The sequence below is a fragment of the Agelaius phoeniceus genome, chromosome 1 (assembly GCF_051311805.1).
Source record: "Agelaius phoeniceus isolate bAgePho1 chromosome 1, bAgePho1.hap1, whole genome shotgun sequence".
Lineage (NCBI taxonomy): Eukaryota > Metazoa > Chordata > Aves > Passeriformes > Icteridae > Agelaius > Agelaius phoeniceus.
Genome location: NC_135265.1, coordinates 77,785,516 through 77,809,179, shown reverse-complemented (window position 1 = coordinate 77,809,179; position 23,664 = coordinate 77,785,516). Strand labels below are relative to the sequence as shown.

The 23,664-nt window shown below is 35.1% G+C and overlaps 1 protein-coding gene across 5 annotated transcripts in view; it reads right to left on the bottom strand.

Annotated features, from left to right (window-relative positions):
* Positions 1–23,664, bottom strand: part of CDH18 (cadherin 18) — a 492,864-nt gene that overhangs the window by 363,717 nt on the left and 105,483 nt on the right. For all 5 annotated transcript variants that reach the window (XM_077181943.1, XM_077181942.1, XM_054641162.2 and 2 more), the window contains exon 2: positions 23,326–23,423. The gene's annotated coding sequence lies outside the window, so the exon portion shown is untranslated. The remainder of the gene's footprint in view (positions 1–23,325; positions 23,424–23,664) is intronic.

The window sequence follows — 23,664 nt, the reverse complement described above, 5'->3', positions numbered from 1 at the left end:
ATATAATGCCACAAAAAGCATCCTCATTAAATAATTTTAGCATGATTGCTGTATAGATAAGATTGAATTGACAGATGATGAATTTTATTTACTTCCTTTTCAACATACGTATGTGCATTAAATCTTACTTGCATTTAATCAAAAGCCATTAAAGGTGTGAAGCAAAATAATACTTTTTATGTTGGAAAAACTAAAACAAAACAGTGAAATATGGTCCAAGAATATTGACTTCTATTGACTTCAGTGATTTGGAGAGTGACTGCCTAATGTCTTGCTTGTTCTGCAACCAATGTGCATAGAAAATGGAAATTAATATAAAAAACCAGGAATGTGCCCCTACCAAAATGTAAAATGCTTATATGAAGAGACACTGATTTTTTTCCCCTTTGGAAAGAGATTAATTTAAAAAAAGCCTGATAAATTAAGTAGCAATTGGTATATAGATGAAAGATAAGAACCTTCTCTTCTCAAGGTCTCTCAACTCAATGAAAAAAAAACATTTAGGTTCAACTCATGAGAAATTTACTTATTGGATGGCTTGAATTTTTTCACTTTTTCATATGTATGTATATTTGCTTTGCCTTAATTACTATAACAAAGTGTTCGTACACAAGAGTATTATGCACTTTCATATCCTAAAAAGATACAATCTCTTCTGTAATTGTTGTGTATATAGTAAAATCTTTCCAGAAAGCCTTAATAAAATCTACAATTAAAAAAATTAGGTTTTTTTTTTCTGAATATTTTTGTTATAACTCTGAAATTCCAAATATGCTCTATATTAAGTTATGACTGATATCAAATGCTAAATTATTCACTCAAACTATTTTAATATGTACCACCAGTTCTAATTTACATTTTTCATTTACCTGGATGATTCACTTAATTGTGATTACAATCAACAGAAAGCTACCTGAATTATTCTCTTTTTACAGTAGTTTTTTAGCTCTGTCTGGATCATTCTTTATACAGATGACATAAAGGTAGAATGTCCAATGGCATCAAGATTGAAAAAAAGAACGTTCCTATTTTGGGAATAAAAACCATGATGTATGAAGTTATTTAGCAAAATCTCCATATGCAATTCAGCCCTTAAAATTTGATTATCTGGTCTACTGGAATTTATTCAAGTGCAGCCTAATGCTGTTACTAATCTATGTAATTTTGATTCAATTTACTTTGTTTATTTTAAGTTTGGTAATATACTGTCCTAATTTTATCTTTGCATTCTCAACTAGTTTTTTCCTAGTTTTTACGTCACTAGTCAGACCCATCTTGAAAATTTTCAAGTGGTTGTATAGTTTGGTCTTTTCTGTATCTACACCCACTTTCAGAAGGTCTTAACTTTAGTTACTCATTATAAATAAAATAAAGAAATAAATCAAAATAATGAAAATATGAAAACAATTCACATACAATATAATGCCAGCATACACAAGAAAACAACTTTGAAGAATCTTAATGGTAAACAATAAAGTCAGAAAACTAAGTGAGAGAAAACAGATGTCATTGCAAAAAAAAAAGACGCCCATTTTGCTCCATTGCATGAGGAAAAAAGAGTGAAAGGAGGTAGCAGAAGAAAAAGTGGAGACAAAAGTGAGATGCTGCAATTTTCCTACACAAGATTTTCAGAACATTTAATTCCCCTTAATCTGATCCATGCCATAATCTCTGGTTGCTGTTAAAAGTGATGCTAGTACCTATAATGTGTCAATCTTTGGGTTTGTCTAATCTACAACTTCACGGTCACAGCTGTTCTCAGGAACTGTCAGTGTAGTAATAAGTGGTCCAAACTAATAACAACATATCCTAATATTCAACCTTGTGATTTTTCTGCCCCCAAGTAAGTTTAATTCTAGTGATACATTCTTACAGCAGTTGATTGGCTGTCTTATACTCCAATGAGGAAGCAAGCACTAGACACTACTTCTGTAATAAGCCAGAGAACTTGCAGCCTTATGTAAGTTAAGTGTCTCATTCATAATAATTTATTTAAATACAAATCTGTCTGTGAAATCATGATTTGTGGTACACATTACAACTATTGACTGTGGAGCCTTTCAATTTAATCAAGGATTATTTGTCTTCCAGCTCTTCTTAACACCATGTCCAAAATTCAAGAAGTCTTTTCAATCAAAAGGAGAATGGAACTAATCTAAGCCCTCACAGTATTTCTGCTGCATCTCATTACTTCAGATACAGCACCAGTGTTCAGGCTCTCTGGCAAAGGGGCAAGAAATTACATGTTCTTCAGTGCCTTTTGTGTCTCCACAGAAGATAGCTCACTCATGCTGCAGCACCCACCTGGAGCCACCCTATATTGCTAACAAATTTACACAGTGACATCCTTCTTTCTATGTGCTTCCTCTGTTAAGACTGACCAGCAGCCACAATATTCCCTCTTGCTGGGTATGATCCATAGATAATCTGAGGGAAGTCAAAGTATAAGAATGGATGTTTCCATAGTTGCTTGTAACCCAAACTGCCTGCTATAGACAGGGATTTGTTGTTTCTGCTACACTTCTGCACCCTCCTAACCAGGAGTTACAGGCCCACTCACACTATTCCTGTGCCAGTGGGAATAACAATGAGCACAAATCCCCTTACTAAATTCTAGTCTGCATTACAGCTTAAGAGTGGGAGAGAGAATGGAAACAAAGCTGTTAAATATGTGTGGTTTGCAAACAAGCAGGCTGCTGGAAGAGGACAGTCTCTGCTAAGACAGCTGTTTACTATTTAAAATGTAGAAAACAAAAGAATATATAATGAAAAATTCTTTCAGAAAAGACTTTGTTATTAGACAGTTCAAACTCTGCCACCATACATAATTTCTTCTATTAATTTGTAGCCAAATCACTTGCTAATATAGTTAAGTTATGCAAAGCTCTTGAAAAGCAGTTCTACTAGCGACTTCAAAAGCTAAATCATGAAATTTCTTGTGTAGTGATGATGAAAACATAACCATTTTCCACTGAGAAATTGAAGTAATGCAAACATGATAATCAATTCCCTTTCTTATACAGTTCCAGTATTATGGAATCAGAGAATGGTTTAGGTTGGAAGGAACCTCTGGAGGTCATCTGATCCAACTCTCTTCTCAATTTGACACACTTGGAGAAGATTGCTTGGCATTGTGTCCAGTCAGTTTTTGGTTGTTTCCAAGGATGGAGAATCTACAATGTCTCTGGTCAACATTTGCCAGTACTTGGTCACCTTCACAATAAATAAGCTTTTCCTTGTGTTCAGATAGAATCCCCAGTGAATAGAAAAATAATGATATGGTAATATATTTTCATAGATTAATTTGAATTATTTGCTATAAAAGAAAAAAGAAAAAGACACTGGAAGTTAAACAATTTGCAAATTACCTATCATTAAGGAATTTCCCCCAGGAGATATAAGCATGATGGCCAGAGGAGATGATAATCTACACTTATGTTATTCACTAAAGCTTCCCTTGTGTGTATTCAACAATAATGAAATCTAATTAACTATACACAATCCAAGGTTTACTTAAGGTTTAAAAGAAATAATATTCTCTTGAGTAAGATTTATTTCTGTTGAAATTTCCAAATCAAGCTCAGACTACCACAACATATCCAAACATTGAACAGTAAGAGTTCATAACTAAAATAACTTGCAAGAACTCATTTGACACATAAGCAGCTAAAGACTTATCACAAAGAGTAGCACTAAGTAAAATTCTGGAGAGCAAGGGCTGTTATCAAGCTTTTCCTATGCGTCTAATAGAATCGTGCAGAATGTAGAACACACTGTCCCAGGATGGATCTTGTCTTCTCTTCCACATTTGTTATATAGCCACAGTTGCTATTTAGGTTTCCTGCCAGCTTAAATTGAATACTAAAAATAATTCTTGGTTATTAAAGGCCTCTCTTCCAATGTCTTAGCTAGACATATGCAACAGAAAAAGGTTTGCTTACTGATCAGAAACACTATTAAGTCACTTTTTTTTCTAATTCTAGAAGTAAGACATAACTTTTGAGAAGATTGCTTTTACATTTAAAACAATGTAGATATGTAGATAAGGCTCTTGGAATATGATTTAAGTTTATCACTCCCATTTGCAAAGGAAGAAAAAATGTTGGTCTTCTACTGTAGCTGTTACAGTCATGGTGTATTTCTTCAGCACAAAACAAAGCACTGCAAAATAATGATGTGTACCTCATGTATGCTCAGCAGAACTGTAAGATGAAGAGTGGTGAAGGTGAGATAAAATATAGTTACCTTGTGAACAGTGAGAGCAGGTAGTTTTACAGGCTGAAATATTTAATCCACTAAGAGCAGTCCCTCCATTAACTGCACCAAAGAAGGCTTTACTAAGGCTCATAATGCAAATAAACACTTTGAAATGGGTGTTACCTGTTAAAGAGTGAATATATCTCCAAAAGAATTGCTATCCACTAAAATATTCACACTGGTAAAATACCATTAGCCTACACTTAATATCTGTATGCCTGTATTTTACAGGATAATTTACATATTTCAAGGACACTCATTCCATAGCCAATAACACTGATTAGGAGAAATTAACTTATTTGAAACTGTGTTACAAAAGAAATCCCAACTCATTAATTACATCAAGAATGACCTTGGTATTAAAGATTTATTCACTATCCTCTGTGACATTCAGATAAAGTTGACTGCACTATACATCAAGCACTGTGATACTCTGAAGTGCAGAGTCATAAATCTGTACCTGTTTATGTATTTACTGACTCATATGCTAGAAAACCCAAGTGCTTATTACTTCCAACACTGCTATGCATAAACAGACTCTGAGGAGAATGCATTTATGGCGGAATGCAGCTAGTCAGCAAGAAGTCACAAAGGAGAAACAAAACGTTGCCAGAAATCATCCTGACTGCTCTACAGGACACAAAAGTAATTTTCTTGTGGACAAAACAGCATTTTATGCAGACCATATATTCCCTATAAATTCTTTCACCGGGAAAAAGTAGTGTTTTATATGCAAGATTTGAAAGTCATTCTGCAGAAAAAACCCCAAAAAACAAAAAACAAACCACTGAATTATGTTCTAACAACATAGTGGTAAAGGTTGTTGTTAAATCTGTATTAAAATGTTATCAGTCCCCCCTGAATTCTTCAAAAACAGAGGCAAAAAAAAAGTCAAGAAAATCAAGACAAGAACAAAGCATAGCAGTGGTAAGACAGTTAAGGTAACAGCAAAGGTAGAAGAAGACTATTACCTTACATAGACTGGGCAGATAGTATGAAGTTCTGAAAAGGCAACATATTCAACAGACAAGTAACCTAAAACAAATAATGTTGAAAGCTATGACACACATCTGCATATATGAGTTATTTGTTATTTCTCAGCAACCTACAATAAGGAACCAAGAGGCAGAAAACGATTACAATTATTACACTAGTCCCAAAAATCCATCTTTTCTGACATAATTTGTTAATGAATATGAATGAAGGTCATTGTGCTCCCTTTATGATTCACCTTAGGATACAAAACAAAAGAAAATCTCCCAACACAACTTTTTTGTCTGAAGAGCTAAAACTTGACCAATTTAGAAATGTCACCACTGCTATATGGATAAAGTATACAAGATCTTTATTTGAGTTCCACAGACATGTGGAGATATCTTCCACACAACAGAACTCCATCAAGCAGTAGCTGCACGGTTTTTGACATTAGACTTATTATTAATTTGTAAAACTGTCTATCTGTAAAAGATTCACAATCAGGCATAGTTTATAAATCTCAGAGCTATTAACTCACACAAACTACATGTGTATTCCCAGAGATGTTGGTTAATTTTCTTAAAGAAAGCAGGGCAAAAATTTGCCTAAGTTTCTGCCAGTTTAATGTTGGAAACAAGGCTGTAGGAAGCAGGAGAGTCTTATTTTGGAATTGAAGAAACATCTGAGATAGAAAAAAGATCTTCCAGGATGCACTTCTATTTGTTTCAGCATTACATCACATAATTTCCACAAAAGAATGATTTGATCTTCACTGTAAACAACCAGGTTTTGTGTCCCTCATTATTCTAAAAGCTTAATCAAAGTAAGGACACAGAGAAGAGAAGTAAATGAATGAAATAAAATCATGGCCAATTAACAAATGTGTTCAATTTAAAAGTGCCAAAATATATATCTAAAGAATGAAAATTTACAGCAGAGTTGGACCAATCTCCAACTCTTCATATGCATGCAAAAATGTGCATATATGTGTATGTACACATATATGCATAAATGTACACAGACACAGACACAAATATATGTCATGGTAATGTGGAGGCATGTTTTTCTATTATCCAAAACACCTGAAATGAAGGAAACAACCTGGTTCCATATCCTCTTTCTCAAAAGCAACTCATGCAGTTTTCTGACTATGCTCTGCTACCATTCATGTTCAGAAAAAAGAAACCAAAAACAAAACCTTCTGTTACATAACTCCATACATTTACCTATTCAGGTATGAATATTTTAGTCCTGTGTTCTACTTCTGTCATTTGCCAGAAGCTCACCTGTCTGTTCTGTTGCTACATACTTGTTGTTGCTCTGTTTCCATTTATCTTACCACTGTCATTGTTCTTTTATTCCTTCCCTCCCAAGTTCTGCTCTTCTACATAGGTTGTTGAGCAAATTTAAGGAACAATGCAGTTTTTAGAGATTTTCACATTTAATTCATTGTTTCCAGTCAATAACCACTAACATATTTTCCTACATTCTGTCTTTTAAAGTAGTAAGTAGTCTCCCTCTCTTTCTTCTTCTTGCCCTTCCTTTTTTGCAGTCTAAAATGCAAATGTCCTCCTTTATTACTTGGACTTGAGAGCTGTTACTTCTTATATTTTTAAGGCTTTTGCCCTGACTCTTCCCACTGGCAGTGGTAAACAAGATCAGCACATATTTCTCATGCCTTCAGCAATAATGCTCTGTCTATGTACATATAACACAGATTCCCTGTAAAACAGTGCCTGAACTTTAAGCTATAACCAAGCTGAGCATGATCAGAGTTACTTCTGGAGGGAGAAGACTTGCTGCTATTTCCTCAAGGGCAAAGGTCTGACACCTGCAGTTCAGAATTTACTGCACTAATCTTCATATGCATAACCTCCAATGTTTTGACAGTGAAATAATAATAATTATAATAGTAAAGATAATAATAATAAATAAAGCATCCAAGAAATTGTTACAGCATGCATGCTGCCTTTTAAGACCTTGCAGCAGTTGTATGGCAAATAGAGACAACTTTCTCCACTAGCTTGTCTGAGGATTCTTTTACTGATCAGTCTTCTTCTCTGGGTGCATACTAAATAGAACACCAAGATCTGATCACCTTTGTAAGCAGAGAGATCCAAAGCTTAACATTAGAGCTTTACTTCCTTTATTAAGCTCTAGGACAAAATTATATTTTTAGCAATTGATTAGAATTATAGAATCATTTACGTTGAAAAAGACCCTTAAGATTTAGTCTAATTGTTAACATTACCAACCTAGTCTTACAGTAGCCTGCTCTTCTTCATTATATAAAATTATATTAAAAAAACAAACCAAAACAAAACCAAACCACAGTCCTTTCTTCTTTTTGTACTTGTAAGATATAACCGTAGTAATTGTCAGGTAACTTTGTTCCTTGCCTTACAGTAAATTATATCCTCCTCCTGCTGCTGCTAAGTTGCATGATCCCTGCAGTGTGGGTGATTACTCTCTGTGTGCTATTACAATGTATGATGTAGAGAAACATTGAGGGAAATCATAGGAAATGCAAGCTCTTTTTCAATAGAGTTTATATTAAATTTGTTAGTGTGGTTGAAAACAGACAGAAATGGGATTTAGCCACTGTGGAACAGATTGCTATAGGAAATCTGAGATGCCAACTATAACAAAATTTCCAATTTACAGTAAACACACATGAGGAGATCGAATGGGACTCTGGGACACTTCAAATAATGTGATTATTACACTCTATTGGAAGAACAATTCATTCACTGGACAATAACTTATCTCTTTCTTTACAACAGATACAAAGCAGTATTACATGTTTGCATTAACACCTCTGAAATGATAATGCAGCAGCAAGATCAGATTATTCTCCACAAATTTTTCATTAGTCAGTAGAAGAAAATAATTAAAATAACTTTAAGTGTTCTTTTCATAACATCAATCTTTCCTCTCACATGAAAACCATCTCTCTTATGCATGTGTTTTTTCCATTTAGTAGTGAAATTAGTAAATAAATATGTGCATAATATTATCTAAACACATATTTTTTGAAATGAAGACTAAGGCGAGACAAGGGATATGATGATGTTTAAGCATCTCTGAAAATGCCTAGGAGAATTTCTGTTGGCACACTACTGTAAATACTGGCATTTCAATTATCATGCTAAAATTTACATGTCCCCTGGAAAAATTCACTTAAATGGTCTAATTTTACTTTGAATACATTTAAACATTTAGAACAGAACCATTCTGAGAAGTTTTCTTCTCTTTATTCCCCTAAAGTAGTTCTGATGTAAGTCTTGTGACAGTAGCTAGAATTTACTACAACTAGCATAACGCATCCAAGCAGCTGAAGTGGTAGATTAGATAAAGTTCAACTTCTAAGCCACATGGTGATTAAAGTGAGATGGTTAAAGAAGCTGATTGAGTATGTGAGATTACTTTTATCATAGAATAAAATCATGGAATGGTTTGGGCTGAAAGAGAGCTTTAAAAGTTGTCTAGGCCAACCCTCCTACCATGGTCAGGGACATCTGCAATTAGATGAGGTTGACCTTGAATGTTTGCTCGGATGAAGACTCTACCGTGTTTCTGGATAGCCTGTTCACGTCCTTCACCACCCTCATCATAAAAAAATGTCTTCCTTACATCTAGTCTGAATCTAGTATTATTTAATTTAAAACAATTAACCCTTGTTCTTTCACAACCAGCTCTGCTGAAAAGTTAATCTCTGTCTTCCTTATAAGATCCCTTTAGGTACAGAAAGGCTGCAACAAATTCTGTCTGAAGTTTTCTCAAGGCTGAACAAACTCAGATCTCTCAGCCTATCCTCACAGCAGAGGTGCTTCATTCTCTGTGATCATTTTTGTGGCCCTCCTCTGGCCCCACTCCAACAGGTGCATATCTTCCTCTTGCTGGGGGCCCCACAGCTGGATGCAGTAGTCCATGTGGAATCTTATGAGGGCAAAGTAGACAGGAACAATCTCCTCCCTAGACCTGCTGGTCACACTTTGTTCTCTACAGCCCAGGATGCTGTTGGCTCTCTGGGCTGAGAGTGCACATGGCCAGCTCATGTTCAGCTTCTCACCCACCAACCACTCCAAGCCTGTGTCTGCAGGGCTGCTCTCAATCTGTTCATCCCCAGCCTGCATCAGTTGTGCAGTTTGCCCTGACCTGGGTGCAGCGCCTTGTACTTGGCCTTCTTGAATATTATGAGATTTCCCACTTCTCAGGCTTGTCCAGTCCCCTCTGGATAGCCCTTTCTTCAGGTATCTAATATTCCCCACTCAGCTTGGGGTCATTCAGCTTGGTTTTCTACAGGCAAATAATTGTGATAGCTATTGTTTGTCATTGTATAAAACAGTAAGCATGGTATACAAATGGGGGTTTTTCCATCTATTTTTAACATTTTACTAACCTTTCATTAAAGTGTCATGTCCTAGTTTAAATGTGCTATTTTAAGAGACACTCTAGGTTTCTGTCTGGTTTGAATTCCCCTTACCCCCCAGTTTATACTTGGCTCTCTTTTTTCCCCCCTCTGTTGAGTATTTTCTTCTGAAGTTTTCATCAGACCTTCAAGATCACTATGGCAGGTTACCGAATCTGCATCTTCTTTAAACTAAATATTTTATCATAATCTTTTCTAATCACAGAAAGGTCAAAGAAAGAAAGCTGAAAAATTAGTAGATTGAAACTGTAATCCCTTGAGCTAAATTCTCAACATCTTCAGTGGAAAGAAGGAATGCTCTGTCATTTCCACACCTGCTTTCATCTGCTCTCTCAGGTTCTTCCTGCTGTGAACACCCTAAAGGCTATTTCTCCTCTGAGTACATAGATCTCTTTTTAAGCTGCCATTTTATACACTTAACATTCTGTGCACTTGAGTGCACTTACCATTTGCTTTTTGCTGCAGCTATAAATAATACTAAGAGAATATCAGTGTCGAGGTGTCTTATTCACACATATGCAATGGGATCAGCAGGTTTTACAAAACATTTATCAACATAACATTTGGAGTTTTCACTCTGCTTTCATTTGAAAAAACAAGTGCTGCTACGAAGGGTTTGCTCTAGACAAAGTGGTATTCCATTATTCAAATTACTTTAGGCTATATTAATTGTACTAAGCATTGTTCATTTTATTAATGTTGAACACTGTTAACATCTAAACAGCAATAATTCACTGCCTAGACAAAGATTTGTGAGTAAATATAATAAAGTAAACAAGAAGATACAGCTAATTTATTGGACAAATAATATACATGGCTTGCTAAACTGCTAAAGTCCTACTTGAAGTGAAATAATTCTTTTGTAGTCCAGACCACACATTGTATAATATAATTAGATGCTAGTGATTAGTGTTTTTAGTGATGCTAAAAACAACAAAAAAAGTAACTGGCAAAATCCTTTTAAAACAAATAGTTTCTGTAGGGGAGAGGAGGATGGAACCAGTTATTGCAAGCAGAAGAAGGGAAGAAATTTGAAAATTAAGTCAGGGGTTCTGTATCCTGCCTAAAATGGAATTTCTACATATCTGAAGTCATACCCCTCCTACCCTTCAAGATGCCATGGACTTTTCTGCAAAATTCAAACAATGAGGATGTTTTTTACTATCAAAGCTTAATTAAGGTTATGGAAAACCCTATCTTGAAGAAAATAATTCATTTCTTAAGGTAGTTTAAGTTATCTAAGCTTTGGATTTTACTATATTTACTCAGATGGCAGTACCTTATGCCCAGATACCTGGCTTCTGAAGTCTCCCAATTTCTGCTGTTGTTTTAACAGACCCAAACCCCAGCTTTAATTAAATGTTTTGCTTGATGGAACATTTGCAGATCTTTCTGTAATTCAAAATAAAATCGGTCTGTGATTTGAATGGGGTTTTCAAAAAATGCCTCCCACAGATTATCATTATTTATACAATAGAGTAATCTCCTGGAAGATACCAAGCTTTTTTTGACTGTCCATATTACTACTCGAGTCTTTTGCAAGAATATAAGACTTAAAGAAGCAATGAAACTCCCATTTCCCCAAAAGATTACATTCACACCTGTATAAAGAAGAGTGAAGATGGATAATAGTATATAAGAAAGTAGCTGACACTGCCTCCTCTTCCCAAAGGAATAAATGAGCATCATATTTTCATTTTTTCTTTAGACTATAACCGATCAAACAGAGGCTTGCAGCCTTCAATATCTAATCTTTTGAATAACAATATTAAATATATTTAAGTATACATTTAAAAATTGCCACAATCCAAGATGAAATAGCCCTGAAACACAGAACAGGTGATTAACAGAAATCAAATTGTTAAGAAATATTTATTTCTATTGTGTGTGCTAATACTAAAAATATGTTAATAATGCTTTCAATAATGCAGCTAGTCAAATAGTGTGTATCCTTGACTGCAGTAATAACCTGATATTAAATTTCAGTTAATCATCCTAGCTGTACTTACCATGTAGTTTAAAGTGTAATGGGTCTACTCATTAAAAAAAGAGAAAAAGCCCCAAACCCGAAAAGCAATATCCTGTACTCATTCAAACATTATAGACATTTTCCATCATTTTTCTTATACTGAAGTTGTTTAAGACTACCTATTGATTATTTCACTTCACCAGGATCATAAGTAGATTTTTTATCTGTATTTATTCTGAATCATACAATCATGTGTAGCTGGTACAAAAAATGTGATTCAAGGACAAGTATCTAGAAGAGATTTCCCTGGAGTTGTTTGCTGATTTTATCAATAGACACAGCGGTATTATGAAATAAATGACAACGATAAGTGTGTCCCATAAGAAGCAACAGATGAATAAAGTTTAAGAAGAAAATCAGTGGTGACATTCAACAATTGTATCTATGTGAGGAAGTTCCTCTACAGTAATATAATGATACAGATAAGCTTTGTAGAATCTGATAATAAAATAGTTTTTCAACAGAAAAAAATTTAAAAATCTGGGGAACCAATGTATCTCACTCTAAGCTATTAATGCTATGATAATTTGGGATAAACAGCTGTGTTAATTTTATTTAATAATTCATCTTCTGTTCAACAATATACATTTAATTGTCTTTGATTTTATTTAAAATTTTCACATACAGTTTTAAAAAGAAAATTTTAAAATTGTTGTTAATCCCATATGAAAAATAAAATGTTTCCTTTGTCTTCATGGAAGACTTCTTATGCAGATCTTTATGCAGAAAAATGTTGTAATTTCTCCAAGTTAGACTTCTTTAGGAAATGACTAACAGTAGCATATCCTCTCAATCCCTGGCACAAGAGTTGCATATACATGAAATTTTAGCCTGGGAAGTCTGCCCTCAGTAAATGTATTTAATGTGTGGTCATGGTCTTCTCTATGCTTTCACTCATAGCCATCTGCTAGATGGGCACTGTTCCCATTCACAAGTGAATTGGAAATTTTCCTTGGAGTATTCATGGCAAGAAACAGGAATAATAAGCCAAGGCTTTCCCCTTCTACCAGAATCACTTTTTTTCCTGTTTATAAACCACTGTCATAAAGGCCTCAGCAGACTGAGAAAGTATGTCTCAGAAAACAATTTCTGAAAAGTAGAAAAGCATGTAATGAGAACCAAAAGTCCTGCTACCAGAAGGTTTTGTTGCAATTCCACTGTAGGGAATAACAATAACCAGTTATGGTGAGAAAAGATATAAATAAGAAAGTATCAATATGATAGGACATTCTTCACAAATAAAATTCTATGGCAGGAAATCATTGGAAAATAAGCTTTATTCTAGAGATAAGGGACGTTCTTCTAGAGATAAGGGACATTCTTCATTTATGGAAACACTCTATGAGTACCAGTGTTTCCATAAATGAATTTGCTATTCTGAACTTCATATCTGTGTAATTAGACATCAGTGTAATTAGATACTGTGTAATTAGACCAGCAAATAGATTCCCAAACACCTTTGAATGCAGGGTCTCAAACTAAGCTGAGTAAAATAAAACTATGGAAAACAAAATGAGCAGGGATCTGCTTGTGAAGATTTTGGTTACAGTGCTAACAAACCAATAGGTCTGAATTCACCAGTGAAGTTACAAGGAGGAAAGTTGAAGTTTCAGTGAGTATATGGTAAAAAAAGGAGCTTATGGGAGAGCCATGTACCTTTCTTCCTCACATATAAAATTTTCTTTGCTGTGAACTATTTGATTCTGTAAGAGGGTGATGATGACAAATCTTCTAAACTATTTCCACAGCTTTTGTCTTGATATCTTCCAGGCAAAACAGAGAATGATGTGAATTAGTGTAACTGTGATTAACTTAAGGGGGCAAAACTGAATCTTCTTTTTTTGTAAAGAACAAAAAGAAGTTAAATTACCTTTTGATAATGAAGGAATACACAACTGAGGCAAAACCAAATTATAAAAGCAGTGATGGCTAGGAAAAAAACATGAATAAATCTTCTAAAATGGTGTTGTGGGAATTGGTTCTCCAACCATGATTTGATGCCATAACATTTTCATTGCCTAAGAATACATACTGCCTTCAACACTGTTCTACTTTATTGCATTTTATATTCAAAAGCCAAGCAACTTATTCTCAGAGCACTGAAGAAGAAAGCATTACTAATGTTAATACTGTGACAGATTATTTAAATCAATTTCTGCTTCTGGGAGTCAGAATGGGCTCACAGGTTTTGGGAAGTTCTACATTTCCAAAATGAACTACCCCACACAGCACCTTATGAAATGCAACCATGCAAATGGAAAACAAAATGCTATAATTTCCCTTCCTTCCTTCCTTCCTTCCTTCCTTCCTTCCTTCCTTCCTTCCTTCCTTCCTTCCTTCCTTCCTTCCTTCCTTCCTTCCTTCCTTCCTTCCTTCCTTCCTTCCTTCCTTCCTTCCTTCCTTCCTTCCTTCCTTCCTTCCTTCCTTCCTTCCTTCCTTCCTCCCTCCCTCCCTCCCTCCCTCTCCTCTTTCTTTCACCCTACCCCTTTTTTAGATTCCACTGCTTTGGGTTGATACTATAAGAAAAGGGACTGGTTTATACCAATTTCCATATTGTGTGTATATGTTTTAATAAAATTTTTTAAGTATTTGTGGACCCTCTGACTTTTGCCATTGCTTTTTGACTATGGACATCTGCAAGTCTTGGGTTCTCCCTTCCCCTACTGGCTGAAATGCTCCACTGCCTGCTGCTCATTACCATACAGTATCTCTTAAAGCATACTACTGAAAACACAGAAAAAAAAACCATTTTAACATGCATTTGGGAGAAACCAAATATAGAAGGCTAATGAAAATATGTTTGAAATTAGGTCACAGCCTTAATGTTGTGTTCAAAAGGCAGTCTCTGCCGAGAAACAGGGCTCTATAGAAAAATATATATCCAATGACTTTTTCAAGAAGGCTCTGCTTAGGAACTGTTCATACACATAGGCTTGTGCATGCAGCCTGGAGTGAGTCTCTCTCAGTAAATCTCATCTCATTTAAAAAACATTTTGCATAAGGTATACATCTCTAAGCAAAAGCATACCAACATAATGAAATAATTCTGGAACTTCTGTCCCTTTTTTCTCTGTCACAGAACTTTTCAAGAACCAGAATGCTTCTTATTCTAAATCAGAAAAGTGATTTCATCCGATATATGTTGCAATTATTTTCCACAGAGAAAAGTTAGATTATTTATTCAAATCTTCATCCAGTATCTAGATGTTGGATGGTACCAATTTACCTTTTGGAAGCATAATATCTTTATTATGTTGTCCTGGGGTGACTTTAAGATGCTGAATTGTATCCCCATTCATCTGTTTAGCCCAGAAATAAGTTTTGCACCTTTAAAACTAGATCTGAGCGTGAAGGGAGAGAGAAGGAGAAGCAGTGGATTGTCTGAGGCGGCTGTATTCAAAAACATAAAAATAAGAGCTTTAGCTTTCCTTCTTACAGTCTGTGTTGCCTGCAGCATGGACAGCAGGAAAGAGCTCTCCTTTGCTTTTAGTTATTTTTTTCAGCTAGATGAGGCAGAGAAGTTCTCTGGACTGTGGCTTTTCTTTTTGCTTGGAACTGGTCAGTCCTGTTCTGCACCCAAACCCAAAAAAATCACCGTGAGCTCATGGCTGTGGCCCACTGGGGCCTGGGACACGGCATTTTCCAGCACAGTAGGAACTGATAAGAGATTGGGTGAGCTGAGCTACACCCCATTAAAAGGACTTTCTGAGTTTGCCATCTCTGCAGAACAGCAAGAGGTTTTATTGTTTAATACGATTCATTTTTTATTCTTGTGAGTACTTTGCTTGTTAAATAAACAGGTTTTTTCCACTTTTTCTCCAAGGAAATATTTTCCTGAACCAACTGGAGGATGGGCTGCTTGAATCTGCTTTCTAGAGGGACCCCTTTGGAGGTTTCCTTCCAAATTTGTCCTAAACTGGAACTTATGTATATTTATATGACTAAGGATTAATTATTTTCTTGTCACAATGTTTAGACAAGGCTAAGCACATATCACAGTGAGCTGTAACAATCTCACAAGAATATTTTCAGCAATTATCATAACTAGATTCAACTCAGGAGTCCATCAAGGGATACTTAATTGGTCTGAAATAATTATCTAATCATAAAGACTGTGCATGATTAATAACAAACAAAATCTGCAAATAGTCAGCTGTCTCCCATTAATCAGTACTGTGCAAATCATCTGTATCATCTACATAAAGATTGTGTGAAGAGCCTGAGGAAATAACAGAATTTTACAATGATATCTTGTGTTAAGTACTCCTTCAGAAGCAATAAACATTGAAAAAAAATCCATGATGATATGATAGTGGAAATGGATAGCCCTCTTTCAATAGCAGGCAGGTAGAGTACCCTAGCTCACTTCCATTCCTCTCATTGGACTCTTCCTGATTGTCCAAAAGACTGAGCCAGGATCAGTGCTAGGAGGGAAAACAGTGGCCCTTCTTTGCCTGAAATTCTGTTAAACTCTGCCTGGAATACAAAGACTCACAAGGCCAGAAAAAGCATGAAAGAGCAAAAATGACATGAAAAATATCCTGACTTAAATTTGGGGTAATAAATTGAATTTTATCCTTCTGTGATTTTTTTTAATGTTTCTCATGGCATTAGAAAAAGTAAGATCAAAAGAGGCAGATATTCCTTAGAAACACAAAAACTACAGGACCTGACTTTCTATCATATTCGCTTACTTTGCTCCTCTATTTTTTCTAACTGCTGTTATTCCTCCTCTCCTGATTATACATTCTAACAAGAACATTCCATTTTTAACCTCATTTAAAAACCAAACAAAACAACTCCCCCAAAAACCCTAGAAATTTGCTTTCTGTAACTCTAGCTGAAAAGCCAATAGAGTTATCATGCTTTAAGAAGCACACAGATTCCCACTAATCCATTTCTAACAATTGTTTAAAAATATAGAGTATTCTTCACATTCCTGTAGGAATACATAGCTCAGACAGATTTTTTGTCAGTAAAGACAGAGGGAATGTTTTAAATAATCAAAACTAAGCTTCTTCTGAAATGCATTATTTTCCCACTCCCAACACACATTGCAAATCAATATTCATTCTGTGTGTTTTTCCCAGCACATCCTCTGCACAGTGTTCAAACAATCTTTAATGAATCCTGTACTCTATACTTATTCACTATGGCTTTCTTTGTGCATCCAGAAAGGGACACACGACTGAAAATTACAGCAGACAGAAATATAAGGTGTGTTAGGAAGAGATAAGTTATTTTCAGAAAAGTAATTTCAATTATTACTAACAATCTGTGCCAGTGTCGCTCTGTAGGCTTCAAAGAGTTCTTGTAAGAGCAAAGACAATGTTTTACTCACTGTCAGCAACCATAGTTATGCAGGAATTAGCTGATATGAACCACCATATAGATGAAAATAGCATTTATACTGGGAGTGTAAAAGAAAATGAGATGCTCTGTTACCTAAATTAGTTGAATTAAATTTTCATTGCCCTCACTGAATATTAATCACTCACACAGTTTGTCTTCATATTGCACCCAAAATCTTCTCTAGTTCTTATACATGTGTACCTCAAATCCCTTTCCTTTTCCATATATAAAGAATCATATATCACAGAATGACAGAGTAAGCTAGGTTGGAAGGAACCCCCAGGTGAGTTCATCTCCTGGCCCTGCACAGCAGCAGCCCCAAGAGTCACACCATGTTCCTGAGAGAATTGTCCAAATGCTTCTTGAGCTCTGCCAGGCTGGTGCTGTGACCACTTCCCTGGGCAGCCTGTTCCAGTGCCCAAACCCCCTCTGGGGTGAAGAAACCTCTTCTAATATCCAACGGGAACCTCCCCTGACACAAAGTTCAGGCCATTCCCTTGGGTACTATCACTGGTCACTAGAGTGAAGACTTCTCTTTAACTTCCCCTCAAAAGAAAATTGCAGACTGCAATGAGGTCTCCCCTCAGTCTCCTCATTTCCAGTTGAACAGACCAAGTGACCTCAGCTACCCCTCAGAGGGCTTCCTCTAAAGGCCTTTCAACATCCTTGTTGCCCTCCATTGGACATTCTCTAATAGTTCAATATAAACTGCATGTATTATTCAAGGTGAGGCTGCCCTTGAGTTTAAGCTTAAACACAATACATTCTAAAGGAAGAAGGAATGATGCTGTCAAAGAGAATACTATTGTACATATTATTGCAGTTTACAATTCTAACAGTCCTTGTACATTACAGTATTACAGAATGTGTAAACTCGAAGCATAAAAGTGTTTTCCTAAATACAGACTTTTATTTTTTTCTGTTCAAGCCAAAAAAGCTAACCCTGAACAAGCCAACCCCTAATCTAAACAACACATCCTTAGTGGTCAAAAAAGATTGCAATTTCTGAAGAGTGCACCTTATGGTGGAGAAATACAATGTTATTTACTTTTTAAAAAATTATTAACTGATAATTCTTAGGCGCTAAAAGGTAGAGTTGCCTGTCTCAAACACTGTTAAGGCCACAGAAGGGAGGAATTTATGATAGGAAAGTACCAATTCCAGGCCTGGCAGAAGCTTGGCAGAGACCTGGCTAGCTCATCCTGTTCAAGGAAATCAGACAAAATTCCCCCATTGACAGACTGTGAGAAGAAGCGACTGCTCATATGCATGTCATTGGTCAAACAAAGGTCCCCCGAATTATGGGAGAGATGGCATCTGTGACCACCAATGACCACAACAGACCCCCAGACTGGCCTCTGTGGATACATGGAACTTGGGCTGTATAAAGGTGGTACTGTTGTCCAAGGGCTCAGAAGAAAAATTAAATTATCTCAGACCCAGGGAGAGGTTAACAAAGCTTGGAAAGAGGGATACGTGACTGATAATGGGTACAGAGAATGCAAAATTGAAGGATCACAAGGATATTTGGCATAACTCCCAAGATAAGAAAGAAACTAATAAAACCATCTCAGCAACTGTGCTGAAATCAATTCCAGCTGGGTAAAAGGTAATTCCAGCAGGGGAAGATTGCAACCGCTGAGTCAGGGACCACCGACCCAAGAAACCCACTGACTCAAAAGAAGAGCAAGACTGAGCATGCAGATTAATTACATAAGGAATGAGGGAATAATTTAACCAATAGAAGATAGAATACTAGTTAATAAGGAAACTGTGTAACATGTAGCCAACAAACATTACTTTCTCTGTTTGCTAAAATTTATAAATAGTAAAAAGATTTGATAGTGGTGGATTCTGTGGACTCAGCACCTCTTTCTGCAGAGAACGTACCAGCAGAAGACTGAGCTGAGTCCCTTGTCTCACCACCAAGAACCCCAAAGGAATGGAGAACACCACTCACCTCTCTCTCCCCATCCCTCTTTTCCCCATTTCTGTGCCTCATCTCCAGCTCTCCCTCTGCTCTCTCTCCCTCCCCCACACCCTGCCAGGTCTTCTGCCTCTCCCTCTCCCTTTTCTAGTTCTTTCTGACTCTCTATCTCACATTTATTGTTAAAAAAACTCCATATGGTTGATTTTGGCATATGGTCTCGTTTGCACCTTAATTTGAGCAGAGGCATCTCCTGCTTGTTGTATCTTAGGATTAGTGAGAAGAAAAATTCACTCTGTCATTTTTTATGCCTAGACGTTTGCAAATGATAATATTTAGCATCCTAGTCAGTTGCTTTATAAATGCTTATGGACAAAATCCAAAATTGTACAAAATTATTTCTCATTATGACTCCTAAGAAAGTGGAAAAGTTTCATGGATGCCAAGCATGAGAGTTGCTATCCATTATTTCTGTGGAGGAGATTATATCCAAAATGTAGAGCATAGGGTCCTAATGTTGATCAGAAACTATGTTAAGTCTTCTTATTTTTTTAACCAACTGAAAAAGAGGTTAATGGGTATATTTCTTCAAAGCTTAAATACATTTCTACTAACTACTTTTCTTCATAAGTTCATTTGCTGAATATACTTTGTAAAGTCAACTGAAGAGTTTTGGACTGTTCCTGGCTCTTGCAGTTCATCATCAGAAAGAAGGAAATTAGAAAATCTCTGCCTGCATTCCTTTAATGCAAACTGGTGATGCAGTCTGGATAGGAACAATTGTCTTCTGTCTCTGTTACATATATCATTCAATTAAGTATTCACTATGTTTCTGTGGAACTTCTATGTCTTTAAAGACATATTTATTTCTAGACATAAGATTCTTCGCCTCATTTGCTTTCATATACAACAAGGTACTAGTTCCTAATGTAGCATCCTATGACACTCCTGTGACAATTCAATTGAATTGAAAACACATATTAAAAGTGCTTCCATGCATTCAAAATTCACCCATTGCATTTTTTAAATGCATCTTGCTTTTTAGACCATTCACATTTCTTCAGGATGCATCAGAGCAGCTGAGCTACACACCAGTTCATGGCAAGATGTCCTAAAGAATCTCAAATTATCTGAATCAATACCAAAAAGCCAAAATAGCTGTCCACAGACTAACTCAACCTTCCTGGCCAAAGGTCCTTCAAACAGAGGTGATATAACATTTTTTATAACCATAACAATTCTTCTGAAGGTACGAGAAACCTACACCATAAAAAGTTGTCTTCATTTCATTCATGGCCCATTTGCCTTCAAACTAAAATGAGTGAATGGTGGCCAACAACTACTTTTCCTTTAAGTTCAGGAATTTAAAGTACTACGGTAGTGCAGCTAATGCTTTATTTTCTCATATTTTAGTATAATCTTTTATTTAAATGTAAGAACGTTTTTACTAAAAAAGCAAATATTTGTGAGAGATGGATTATTTATTTCTTTCCTAAAAACACTATCACAGGTATTTACCGAGCATTTACAACCAATTTTTGGTTCACTGAGTATCATATCTGTAAAATTATGTACTAAAATTAATAAAATCAATAGAAATTTTAGTACTAACTCAGATGGAAGTTGTTTTTTTTTTTTTGCTTTTGCAACTAGTAATTCAAGGTCACAAATCCAAATTTTCTTATTTTCTTCTAAGTAAAAGGAACAGAAAATATGGACCACAGACAAAGTAGTATCAAAGATATATTGAAAACTTTTATTAAGTGTTCAGGGACTCAAATGGAGAAAGAAATTTATAGATGAAAATGAGACTGCCAAGACAATATGAAAGCTTATACTGATTACTTATTACATGCTTCATTACTTAATTAATCTACTACTTGCCTAAACATACTTTCAGAATACATAGCACATCATAATAAAAGTGATCAGGGTCTGTTTTGCTCAGTAAAAAAAGTATGTGAAAGGAAGCCAGCTAAATCTTATTAAGCAAAGCTTGTCTCCTGCTGACATGAAAGGGAACTGCCCAGCTAAAGCTCTTCAAAGGTTTTGAAGATGTACAGCATTGTAATAGTAGTCAAAGAGATCGTGAATTTGGGAATGTGTCATCTGATGAGTCCCTCATATCTGAATGCTTTATTCCACCTCTCTGTGTTACACTTTAACCTACTCAAAGAGATCATGCCAGTGTCACACCACTCAAGCAGCAACATCTTTAACCATGAGTCACTGACATCAATCACTCTTGTTTTTTAGCACACCAGAAAAAAAACCAACTGGCTTTGTTCCCTATAAGAGATTTTTCACTTTTATGTTAATGTGATAAAAGAAAATACAAAAGTAAACGAAAATTATTCAACATTTAAAAGAGTATAAAAAAACTTCTTGACATTCAATGACATTGAAAAAGACACCTGTAACATTCAGATCCTTAAAACAGTCTTCTCTAATTTGGCTATACATAACTGACACAATGAACACTGCCACTATTTAGACACAGTATAAACAAAATAATGGGATATAGTAAGAAAAAATTAATATTATCTATATTAGATTTCTCAGTCTATAAGCAGGTGTGTGACTGAATGTGTTCCTTTTTTTGTACGTTTGAAGATGGGGCATATGTAAGCATTTTGTGCAACCTTTTGAATGACACAGATGTGCACTCTAATATAATAATTCTGAACTTGTAAACTTGATTTAACTTGTTACAAAGCAAGAAAAAATATGTAACTTTTAAATCTATACATTCAGACTGCATTTAAAGCCTTAGAGGCATAAAAAATCCCAAGAATCCCAAATTAATCCAGGGCAAGACTAGCTGTGCAAAATTTTCTAGATAGGTCAGCTGGTTAAAAAACTTAAATTCTATTTCTGTGGTTTCTAGTACTTGAATCCCGTTTTATTTTTTCACTGAGTTTAAGGTAAATTTTGCTTCCAACTTTAGGTTAGATACTGCCTTCAATGAGTGCTAACCAAATTAAACATCTGAGTTTCATCATCCTTCCTCATAATTCAACCAGTTCAATCAACATCTATTTTTGTTAGGTTAAATTCATAAAAGAGCATTAAAATGAGGACATAATTCTCACTCTTGTATTTTATAAGTTAGGCAGCAATGAATGACACAGTCAGTCAGAGCTATCAAATTCTAAAATAAATAAACTTGGTACTTGTTCCTTATAGAGGAATACTTCTTTATTTTTGATACAGCCAAGTGGTAAAATAAGATTATGTTTTTGGACTGACTAATTGGAAATTATTTCCATCACAAAAATTTAATTTTCTGTTTCATCAAAGAGCAAATAAATAAAGAAGCATTGCTGGTTTTCATAGACTATGATTTTTTTTAAAGCGCAGAATATTTTGTAAATGGATTCAAATGCATAATTTTGAGACAAGTTCAAGCATTGCCACTCAGACTGAAGCAATTTTTAACTGAAAATTAAAATAACATTTATGCATTCTTTGAGAAAAATCAAAATCAAAATCACTACATTCTGGTGAGAAGTGACATAAAGAGTACATTAATTCTCTAATCTCCATCAGTATAATTTTTAAAATGTTAAGTCTGTAATCTGAGTACAATATGAAAGTATAATTTAAATGTTACACTTAGCTTCCCCCTATTTTGCAGTTTTACAGTTTGTGGTTTTTATTATAGCTTTCCTATTTAAAATGCTTTCCCACCAACTCAATTTTTTTCTTTTGGTTTAGAAATGAAGTGAAAGAATAGATATGAAAAACCATTATGCCAGACAACAGGAATAAGAAGATGTAAGAGGATCTGCTTTAACTGAGTCTCTTACTCTTCATCTAATTGAATTAAAAATACTTAAGACTATATGTATGAAGAACAAAGTATGTAATATAGTAAGAATAATGAGACAATCAAAAAGTCAGTCAGGTGGATGATAATAATAAAACCTGACTGTTTGAATACCATTTAACTGGCTTTATCTACTTTAGTAATTGATTGCCAGACACCATTCTTGAGCACTTTTACCAGGCTAATAGCACAACATATTTAGATAATCCAACCAATTCTTAGTTCTCCTTATGCTTCATAGTCTGGAGTAATACAGATCACTGAATAGCATTCTGAGAGATACTGAAAAGAATACCAAGAAAATGTTCCTTTGGGTTTTGGTTTTTTTTGCTAAAATACTTATAAACACTGACTTAAATGGTTATGGACTGCAAAGGAGCATCAGGCATTAGAGAAAAATGGTTTTTATAGAAAAGAAAGTCAAAATTATGGTGAAATAATTTTTGTTATTTACCTAAGACAGCACAAACACTTCATTGGACCTGAATGAACAAAATACATATAGGAAAATACAAGATACTTACTTGATGACTAACCAAGACCTTAGAAATATGTTTTCCACCGAACAGTCTTGCAAGCCTCCACTGAAGACACTAAAATCCTGATAATTCAGGAGCTTTCACTGAAACAGAACAACAAAGTTTTAAACATGGTCAGAAAATATTGTTTTTCTTGGCATGATACTGTAGCAAACAGAAAACAATATAGACATTGGACTTTCCTTTGCAGAAGAACATATAGATGTTAAGATGTTTATCCTGGTAAACCCATAGAGTCTGAATTACAGTAATGCATGGATTTTTATTCTTAAGCAGGTGTTCAAAACTGGAACTCTAATTGAAATAATTAAATGTACAGCAACG